General features: G+C 38.5%; 1 pseudogene; it reads right to left on the reverse strand.

The window, feature by feature from the left end:
• Positions 1–6,530: 6,530 nt before the first annotated feature.
• Positions 6,531–7,210, reverse strand: LOC148568705 (uncharacterized; annotated as a pseudogene).
• Positions 7,211–11,325: the final 4,115 nt, after the last annotated feature.

The following is an 11,325-nucleotide window of genomic DNA, read 5'->3' on the forward strand; positions in this document are numbered from 1 at the left end:
CTTCATGGGACCTTTTCCACCATCATATTCAAACACTTATATTCTGGTGGCAGTTGACTATGTATCAAAATGGGTCGAGGCTATTGCCACACCCACTAATGATACTAAAACAGTGCTGAAGTTCCTCCAGAAACATATCTTTAGCAGGTTTGGTGTCCCTAGAGTGTTAATCAGTGATGGGGGCACTCACTTCTGCAATAAACAGCTTTACTCTGCCATGGTTCGGTATGGAATTCGCCACAAAGTGGCCACACCATATCATCCACAAACCAATGGGCAAGCTGAAGTCTCTAACAGAGAATTAAAGAGAATCCTGGAACGGACAGTAAATACCCGTAGAAAGGATTGGGCAAGGAGCTTGGATGATGCTCTGTGGGCTTACAGAACAGCATTCAAGACCCCTATAGGGACCTCTCCATACCAACTCGTGTATGGTAAGGCATGCCACTTGCCCGTGGAACTGGAACATAAGGCCTACTGGGCAACCAGATTCCTAAACTTTGATGCCAAATTAGCTGGAGAAAAACGATTGCTCCAGCTAAATGAGCTAGAGGAATTCAGATTCACAGCTTTCGAAAATGCCAAGCTTTATAAAGAAAAATAAAAAAAATGGCATGACAGAAAGCTGTCATCTAGAATCTTTGAACCAGGACAAAAGGTCCTGTTGTTTAACTCTAGACTCAGGCTATTCCCCGGGAAACTGAAATCCCGGTGGAGGGGACCATACGTGATTACAAGTGTGTCACCATATGGTTATGTGGAGCTTCAAGATATTGATTCTGATAAGAAGTTCATTGTCAATGGACAGAGAATCAAGCATTATCTTGAAGGCAACACTGAGCAAAAATGCTCAAGGCTGAAGCTAGATTAAAAGCTCAGCAAGGTCCAGCTAAAGACAATAAAGAAGCGCTTGCTGGGAGGCAACCCAGCCATGGGGCATTAATCCTCTAAGCATTTTGCCCTACTTTTCTTTTTTATTTGTTTATATAAAGTTTACTGACACTAAGGTAAAGAATCATTTGTATAAGTTTACAGGGCTACAGAAGGAATCTGCACACAAAACAGAGATAGGGAGCTCACTGGCAAGAAAACGCCAGTGAAGGCCATTTTTGGGCGTTCAGCGCCCAAAATGGGCATCCAGTGGGCGCTGAACGCCAGTAAGGATAGTTATCTGGCGTTCAACGCCAGAAAAGGGCAACAACTGGGCGTTGAACACCCAGGAGAGCAGCATTTGGGCGTTGAACGCCCAAAACAGGCAGTGTTTGGGCGTTCAAACGCCAGGATGGTGGGGAGGAGCTCTCCTTCTACCCATCTCCTTTTTTTTCTTTTGCTTGAGGACAAGCAAAGCTCTAAGTTTGGTGTGCTTATCCGTGATCACTAAGATCATGGCCCCTAAAGGAAAACAACCCACTCCAAGAGGAGCAAGGGCGTGATTTAAAGGAACTGAAGCGCCAAGCACCTCACAGACTAGAGGAACATCCACTTCCCAAACCTCAAGGTTGTTGAGTTCTAATCTTAGCCTTAACTCTGTGATAACTGTTCTTATTTTAATTTCACCTTAGGAGTCATATAATAATAATTAGTATCTATTTTGATTTTATCTCCAATTAAGTTATAGTCTATTTCTCTCATCATCATTTAACATGAATAAAATAGTAGATCTTTTGAATAAGAGGCAATAAAATTTTGAGTTTTTAATAAGAGAAATTCTAATTAGTTACATGTGGTGGCAATGATTTCTGTCTTCTGAATGAATGCTTGAACAGTGCATATGTCTTTTGAATTTGTTGTTTAAGACTGTTAAATATGTTGGCTCTTGAAAGAATGGTGAACATGAGACGTGTTATTGATAATCTGAAAAATCATAAAAATGATTCTTGAAGCAAGAAAAAGCAGCAAAGAACAAAGCTTGCAGAAAAAAAAAAGAAAAAAAAATATAGAGAAAGAAAAAGAGAAAGCAAGCAGAAAAAGCCAAATCTCCCTTAAAACCAAAAGGCAAGGGTAACAAAAAAAAAGGGGATCCCAAGGCTTTGAGCATCAGTGGATAGGAGGGCTTAAGGGAATAAAATCCTGGCCTAAGCGGCTAAACCAAGCTGTCCCTAACCATGTGCTTGTGGCGTGAAGGTGTCAAGTGAAAACTTGAGACTGAGCGGTTAAAGTCAAGGTCCAAAGCAAAAAGAAGAGTGTGCTTAAGAACTCTGGACACCGCTAATTGGGGACTTTAGCAAAGCTGAGTCACAATCTGAAAAGGTTCACCCAGTTATGTGTCTGTGGCATTTATGTATCCGGTGGTAATACTGGAAAACAAAGTGCTTAGGGCCACGGCCAAGACTCATAAAGAAGCTGTGTTCAAGAATCATCACACTGAACTAAGAGAATCAATAACACTATCTGAATTCTGAGTTCCTATAGATGCCAATCACTCTGAGCTTCAATGGATAAAGTGAGATGCCAAAACTGTTCAGAAGCAAAAAGCTACTAGTCCCGCTCATATAATTAGGATCTGAGCTTCAATCAAAAACTCTGAGATATTATTGCTTCTCAACTTATTAGTCTTCTATTTTATTTGTCTAGTTGCTTGAGGACAAGCAACAGTTTAAGTTTGGTGTTGTGATGAGCGGATATTTTATACGCTTTTTGGGGATAATTTCATATAGTTTAGAGTATGTTTTAGTTAGTTTTTAGTCTATTTCTAGTAGTTTTTAGGAAAAATTCATATTTCTGGACTTTACTATGAGTTGTGTGTTTTTCTGTAATTTTAGGTAATTTTCTGGCTGAAATTGAAGGAGCTGAGCAAAAATCTGATTCAGGCTGAAAAAGGACTGCTGATGCTGTTGGATTCTGACCTCCCTGCACTCAAAGTGGATTTTCTGGAGCTACAGAACTCGAAATGGCATGCTTCTAATTGCATTGGAAAGTAGATATCCAGGGCTTTCCAGCAATATATAATAGTCCATACTTTGCACAAGGATAGATGACGTAAACTGGCGTTCAACGCCAGTTCTCTGCCCAATTCTGGCGTCCAGCGCCAGAAAAGGATAAAAAACTGGAGTTGAACGCCCAAACTGGCATAAAAACTGGCGTTCAACCCCACAAATGGCCTCTGCACGTGACTCACTTAAATCTCAGCCCCAGCACACACCAAGTGGGCCCCAGAAGTGGATCTCTGCATCATCCATCATAGTCCACTCATATTTTGTAACCCTAGGCTACTGGTTTAGTATTTAAACAACTTTTAGAGACTTATTTTGTATCTCATGACATTTCAGATCTAAACTTTGTATTCTCTGACGGCATGAGTCTCTAAACCCCATTGTTGGGGGTGAGGAGCTCTGCTGTGTCTCGATGAATTAATGCAAGTATTTCTGTTTTCCATTCAAACACGCTTGTTCCTATCTAAGATGTTCATTTGCGCTTAACTGTGATGGAGGTGATGAGCTGTGACACTCATCACCTTCCTCAAATCATGAACGTGTGCCTGACAACCACCTCCGTTCTATATACGATTGAATGAGTATCTCTTAGATTCCTTAATCAGAATCTCCGTGGTATAAGCTAGAACTGATGGCAGCATTCATGAGAATCCGGAAAGTCTAAACCTTGTCTGTGGTATTCCAAGTAGGATTCAAGGATTGAATGACTGTGACGAGCTTCAAACTCCTGAAGGCTGGGCGTTAGTGACAGACACAAAAGGATAGTAAATCCTATTCCAACCAGATCGAGAACCAACCGGTGATTAGCCGTGCTGTGACAGAGCGCGTGAGCGTAGTTTTCACTGGGAGGATGGAAGGTAGCCATTGACAACGGTGATCCACCAACACACAGCTTGCCATAGGAGGACATGCGTGCGTGAACAAGAAGACAGAGGAAAGCAGAGATTCAGAAGGCAAAGCATCTCCAAAACTCCAACATATTCTCCATTACTGCATAACAAGTAACCTTTAATCCATGCTCTATTGTTTATTTGCAATTCAACTGATAAACATAATTGACTTCCTGACTAAGATTTACAAGATAACCATAGATTGCTTCAAACCAACAATCTCCGTGGGATTCGACCCTTACTCACGTAAGGTATTACTTGGACGACCCAGTGCACTTGCTGGTCATGTGTGCGAAATTGTAAGAGAGTAACAATTTTGTGCACCACCAACCAACAACCAATCACCACCATCCAACAGAGTCTCAGTTGCAAACACATATAGGAAGTTCAAGCACAAACAAACAGTTACAGCAAGTAGAACAAGTAGCAGTTAATCTCAAGGGCAAACCACGTACAATATGCACACCCAAACAATGTCACATAAATGCATATGATGCATGCCTACCCTAGTGGCTGATGATATCATCTATCGGTTATATAGCCAACCCGACACGTCCTGGTAGCTAACCATGGACAGAAACACCCATCGCGGAGCAAGTAGGTTTGAGCTACAACCCCATTGCTACTACCCGCTCAACCCAGAGCCAGTGGATTAACCACTACTGTTGCTACTACCCAAGCGGGTGTTTAAAAGCTCAACCTGGAGCGAGTGGAATCACCACTACTACCGCTACTACCCAGGCATCACGATCTCTGACCTGGAGCAAGTGGGACGAACCATAACCCTTGCTACTACCCAGGTATCTCAAGCATATATTCATTCAGTCCCAGCCATGGATCAACATCCATCTCAGCCATCCGGCTTAAATTCATAATTCATAGTCGGCCATACGGCCCATAACTCATTCGGCAATCAGCCATAAATCAATATCATACACAGCCATTCCGGCTCACGGTTCAATCCAGAACCAGCCAATGTTCATAATCATACACAGCCATTCTGGCCCATAACAAAACAACACTTCCACCATTCAACATCATTAAACTCATAAAACCGGCATTTAAGCCATAAATCACTTTTTCTCAATTCATTTCACTTTGAAATCAAGTTTTAACTCTTTTCAGCCTTGGCTTTAAAGATCTCATTTCTCAAATCATCTCAGGCTCATAAGCCAAATTTACTCAAAGTAAGTTCCCTTTTTAAAACAAAGCCGCTCTCGGCATCCTCTTTCCAAAACTTCCAAAAGCATGGAAAGTTAAAGATTCACTTTGAGAACATTCAAAATCACCCATCCCACAATGGGATTTTATAACAAAGTTTCTCGGCAGAGTCCCAAGTCTTTAAGGGAGAATAACATAACTCATTTCGCCAAGTTCATTTAAATTCATTAAAAACCTTGGCTTCCTGATTTGGGTAATAAAATAGGATCTAAGCCAAACCGAGTCATATAATCATTCACTTCTTTCAAATCCGTTTCCTTTACTTAGGCAAAACCAACTTCAACCCCCATGATAAATTCTAGAATGTTTCAACGACTCAAAATTGTTTTAGTCTTGCAAGAATTCAGAATTCAAAGAGTACTTAAAACCTTTCTCAAAACATTTTAAAATGAAACTTGTCAATAGACATTCAGTTTCTTTCAAAGTCATTGAAACTCCTCTAATTGAAACCCTCAAGTCAAATTCAAAGGCATTGCCCTTGTCACATTTAAACAGCTTTAAAACATAAGTTTCATCTAAATAACTTTCTCCTGAAAGTGATACAATGCCTTTCTTAAGAAGCAAGACTAAATCACAATTTCCTCTTTAATAAATCATTTCAAAAGTATGAATCATCCTTTTCTTGATAATTCAAATAAAATAGTAGAAGTCTTTAACTCATCGTTTTTCCAAACAACATTTCAATAAAGACTCGGATTTTATAGAAATTTCGACAGCATCTCCCCTAAAACTTGGACTTTGCCACCCGGTTCGGGTCCCAACTAAACCGTTTCACAATTCTTTTCAACAGCCCAAAATCCAAAAATCAGTCCAAGGCAAGCCAAAATCCAACAGTCATCTCAATTTCATATTTCAAGAAAACCGTTTCAAAAATCAAATCAATATCAACCGATTTAACTCATTCCCACAGCTTTAAAGAAACGGTTCAGTAACAAATCTTTTGTCCAAAACCAAGTCAATCAAAGTAAACCAGGCTGAATTCAAAAGTGCATTCGACTTTTCACATCATCAAACTAATTAACGCAATTCAAATCAATCCTCAATGGATTAAACTCATATTTCAAACCTTTAAAGAATCAACTTCAAAACATTGCATTTCACAAAAACACACAATAATCCAGCCAAGCAAACATTCATAATCATTTGAGACAATCAATAATACATAAGGCTGATACCATCACCAAATACAAAATTGTTTCACAACAGTATCCATATGTAATAATTCCAACATATAAAATATAGTTTTCGGAAAGCGCCCCTACCTCAAAACGTAATTCCATAACCCAAACGCCTCATCAAGTCCTTTCCGCCTTAACCCGAACTGACGGCAACCAAAACCTCAACTCCCAGCCACTTTCGCAATAACCATAGCAACACTAATCGCAACATATAATAATCAGGACTCGATCTCACGTTACCAAAAATCATATTCATTAACCAAACACAACCGAATACTAATGCGAGGATTTTTCGAAACATAAGATACTTACTGTAATACAAAAACGAAGCAGCTGCGATTTCGAACAGGCCCGGCAACAGCTCCGGCAGTGGCCAGAAGCTCTGGTGGATCAACTATAAAAACTGTGCAGCTATAAACCTTCTCAAAATCCAAAAAGGCAGAAACCTAAAATAAAACCCTTACCGGCATACTTTTCCGGCGACGGCACCAAGGTCTCAAGTGGCAGAAGCTTAGCCCGGAGCTTTGGCGGTGGTTTCAGCAGCCACAACGACTTCTCCGGTGACCGAACACAACGGACTCCAACCACAGCGGCGGCTAGGAGGCCGGCGGCCGTGGCGACAGCTTCTGACGGCAGCAAGGGCGGCGGAATAACCTACCACCATCGCGCATCACCCTCTCTGTAAGATCCCTCGTGCGTGTTCTTCTCCCATTCGTGCCTCCAACGGCACCGACGAAGGCAGCTTCTGTGGCGACGACAAGGAGGTTCGGCGACGGCAAGGAGGTCCGGCGACGGTGACACAGGCGGAGATGGCTTCCCTTGTCGCGCTCTCCCTTTCTCCCTACTGTGCAAAAATCCGATTTCTCTCTCCCTCTGTGCCTCCTGGCAGTGATAAGGTGGTGGCGGCAAACCCTAGCAGTGGCGGTGGCACGGCGTGGACGCGGTGGTGATGAAGGCGCGGCGGCTCCGAGCCCACGACCACCCACATTCGCGAGCCAACCCCTTCTCGGTTCTGTTCTCCCTAGCGACGGCACAAACGGGAGCACGATCGGCAGCGAGCTAGACGTGGTGGCAGAACGTGGCTGGCCGGCGAGCTGCTGCTTTCCCGATGCTCTTCCTCCGGATCTCCTTTTCCCGCATTCCCCTTTTCGTTTTCTTTGCTTCTTTCTTTCAGGGATAACAAAGGAAACTGCGTGTGTTGAACTTGTGAGGGAGAAAGGGAACTCAATGGCTGAAGGAGTTAAGTTAGGGAAGGGTTTCATTTTGAAAATTAGGGTTAAGGGCATTATGGTAATTTCACATAAAATTGGGAATAATATAGTAATTGAAACCCAATGTAAATCCAACACTAATTGTATATGGAAAAATACTATTTGCTCATCAATTTTACCAATTATTTTCAATAAAATTCCCAAATCTAAAAATTAGAAATAATACACTTAATTTCTTCATTTTTCAAAATAGCAGTATTATATTTGAAATATTAATTATTTAATTCAAATCATATAAAATTCTTATCATTTCGTAACTGCCAACTTTATAATTTTAAATATAGAAAATAATCCAATAATTGTAAAATTGGATAATGATCATAACTTATCTCAAATTCAATAAATCAAAACTCGCCTTAATTCTCTTTAATAAAGAATCCCTGAAATTAAAGCTACAAAAATACTGAATTTGAAATTAGCTCATAATAGCCCTTTTTCAAAAGTTCTGGGTCTTACACCAAAGCTGGCGTTTAACTCCAGGAACAGCCTATGCACGAAAAAGCTTCAATTCTCAGTCCAAGCACACACCAAGTGGGCCCCGAAAGTGGATTTATGCACTATCTGCCCTTAGTTACTCAATTTCTGTAAACCCTAGTAGCTAGTTTAGTATAAAAACTACTTTCAGAGATTTATTTTATGTCTTTGACCACCTTTAGGTCTTTGGACGGTCTTTTGTAGAGCTTTTATGCTATATACACGTTTGGAGTATGGCCTCACGGCCATGCCTAGACCTTTCACTTATGTATTTTCTACGATGGAGTTTCTACACCCCATAGATTCAGGTGTGGAGCTCTGCTATTCTTCATGAATTAATACAAGTACTATTGTTTTTCTATTCAACTCACGCCTACTTCTTCTCTAAGATATTCACTCGCACTTCAACCTGATGAATGTGATGACCCGTGACACTCATCATCATTCTCACTTATGAACGCGTGCCTGACAACCACTTCCGTTCTATCTGCAATAGTTTTAGTGTGTATCTCTTGGCCTCCTAGTTCACGATGCATGGTTGCCTCTCCTGACAATAGAGCATTCCATTCCATGAGATCAGAGTCTTCGTGGTATAGGCTAGAACCATTGGCAGCATTCTTGAGATCTGGAAAGTCTAAACCTTGTCTGTGGTATTCCGAGTAGGATCTGGGAAGGGATGACTGTGACGAGCTTCAAACCTGCGAATGTGGGGCACAAGTGACAATGTGCAAAAGGACAATGGTCCTATTCCGACGCTAGTGGGAACCGTCAGATGATTAGCCGTGCGGTGACAGCGCATATGGATTTGTTTTCATCCGAGAGGATCATACAGCTTGCCATGGAAGCAGGTAACGCATGGTTGGAAGAAGACAATAGGAAGGCAGAGGTTCAGAAGCAACAAAGCATCTCCAGACGCTTATCTGAAATTCCCACCAATGAATTACATAAGTAACTTTATCTTATTTTATGTTTTATTTGTATTTTAATTATCAAAACCTCATAACCATTTGAATCTGCCTGACTGAGATTTACAAGGATGACTATAGCTTGCTTCAAGCCGACAATCTCCGTGGGATCGACCCTTACTCTCGTAAGGTATTACTTGGACGACCCAGTGCACTTGCTGGTTAGTTGTGCGGAGTTGTGAAAAAGAGTTGAGATTAAGATTGTGCGTACCAAGTTTTTGGCACCATTGTTAGAGATCACAATTTCGTGCATCAAGTTTTTGGCGCCGTTGTCGGGGATTGTTTGAGTTTGGACAACTGACGGTTCATCTTGTTGCTCAGATTAGGTAATTTTATTTTATTTTTAAGTTTTTTTTATTTTTTATTATTTTCGAAAAATTCAAAAAAAATTATTTATATTTGTTCTTCAGAATTTTTAAGAATGAATTCTAGAGTTTCAAATGATATGTTGAAGCCTGGCGGCTGTTAAGCCATGTCTAAATTTTTTGGACTGAGGCTTCCACTTATCATTGCAAGAGCCTTTGGATTCCCATCTAATTGGCTGTCGTATGTCTGATTTGTATGTCGAAGCTTTAGACTAACATTGCATGATTCCTGGAATTCCTATTAAAAATTTTGAATATATTTATTTTCTTTTTCCAAATTAATTTTCAAAAAATTAAAAAAATTTAATAAAATCAGAAAAACAAAAAAAATTGTGTTTCTTGTTTGAGTCTTGTGTCAAATTTTAAGTTTAGTGTCAATTGCATCTTTTTAATCTTTCTTCAAAAGTTTTCAAAAATCCATGCATTGAGTTTTGTTCTTCATTGATCTTCAAGTTGTTTTTTATGATTGTCTTTGTTTGATCTTTACATTTTCTTATTTTGCGTCTTTTTTTGTTTTTCATATGCATTCTTGAATTATTAGTGTCTAAAGTTTAAAAATTTTTAAGTTTGGTGTCTTGCATGTTTTTCTTTTCTTACAAATTTTCAAAAATAAGTTCTTGGTGTTCATCTTGACATTCAAAGTGTTCTTGTATGCATTAGTTGTTTTGATTTTAATTTCTTATGTCTTGTGTCTGTTTGATATTTTTCTCTTTCCTCATTAATTTCAAAAATCAAAAAAATATCTTTCCCTTTATTTTGCTCATAATTTTCGAAATTTTGAATTGATTTGGTCAAAAAAATTTTAAAATTTAGTTGTTTCTTGTTAGTCAAGTTAAAATTTCAAATTAAAAATTCTATCTTTTTTAAATCTTTTTTTCAAAAATAAAATCTTTTTCATTTTTTTCAATATTTTCAAAAATTCTAAAAATTTGATTTTCAAAATCTTTTTCTTATTTTTATTTCATATTTTCGAAATTAATGCTAACATTTAATGTTTAGATTCAAAAATTTTCAAGTTGTTACTTGCCTATTAAGAAAGGATCAATCTTTAAATTCTGAAATCATATCTTTTAAGTTTCTTATTAGTCAAGTAATCAACTTTAATTTTTAAAATCAAATCTTTTTAATTTCCTTTTCAAATCTTTTTTCAAAATAAATTTCAATCATATCTTTTTCAAAATCAATTTCAAAATCTTTTCTAACTTCTTATCTTTTCAAAATTGATTTTCAAATCTTTTTCAATTAACTACTTGACTTTTTTGTTTGATTTTAAAAGTTTTCTATTTCAATCATATCTTTTTCAAAACCACCTAACTACTTTTCTCTCTCCAATTTTCAAAAATTACTAACCACTTTTTCAAAAATCTTTTTAATTAATTAATTTATTTAGTTTTCAAATTTTATTTTATTTCTTCTCTTAAATTTTGAATACTAACCAATAATCAAAATAAAAACAAAAACATTTTCCTTTTATTTTAAAATTCGAATTCTCTCTCTCATCTCTTTCTATTTATTTATTTATTTATCTACTAACACTTCTCTTCTTCTTATAATTTGAACCCTCTCATCTTCTTCATTCTACTCTTCTATTCTTCGACTCACATAAAGGAATCTCTATACTGTGACATAGAGGATTCCTATTCTTTTCTGTTCTCTTCTTTTTCATATGAGCAGGAGCAAGGATAAGAACATTCTTGTTGGAGCTGATCCGGAACCTGAAAGGACTCTAAAGAGGAAGCTAAGAGATGCTAAGGCACAACACTCTGGAGAGGACCTGACAGAATTTTTCGAAAAAGAAGAAGAGATGGCCGAACCCAACAATAATGGTGGAGATGCAAGGAAGATACTTGGTGACTTTATTGCACCCTCTACTGACTTCTGTGGAAGGAGAATCTCAATTCCTGCAATTGGAGCAAACAACTTTGAGCTTAAGCCTCAATTAGTTTCTCTGATGCAGCAGAATTGCAAGTTTCATGGACTTCCATTGGAAGATCCTCATCAGTTCTTAGCTGAATTCTTGCAAATCTG

Source organism: Arachis ipaensis, chromosome B4, assembly GCF_059453495.1.
Source record: "Arachis ipaensis isolate K30076 ecotype BB chromosome B4, ASM5945349v1, whole genome shotgun sequence".
Classification (NCBI taxonomy): Eukaryota; Viridiplantae; Streptophyta; class Magnoliopsida; order Fabales; family Fabaceae; genus Arachis; species Arachis ipaensis.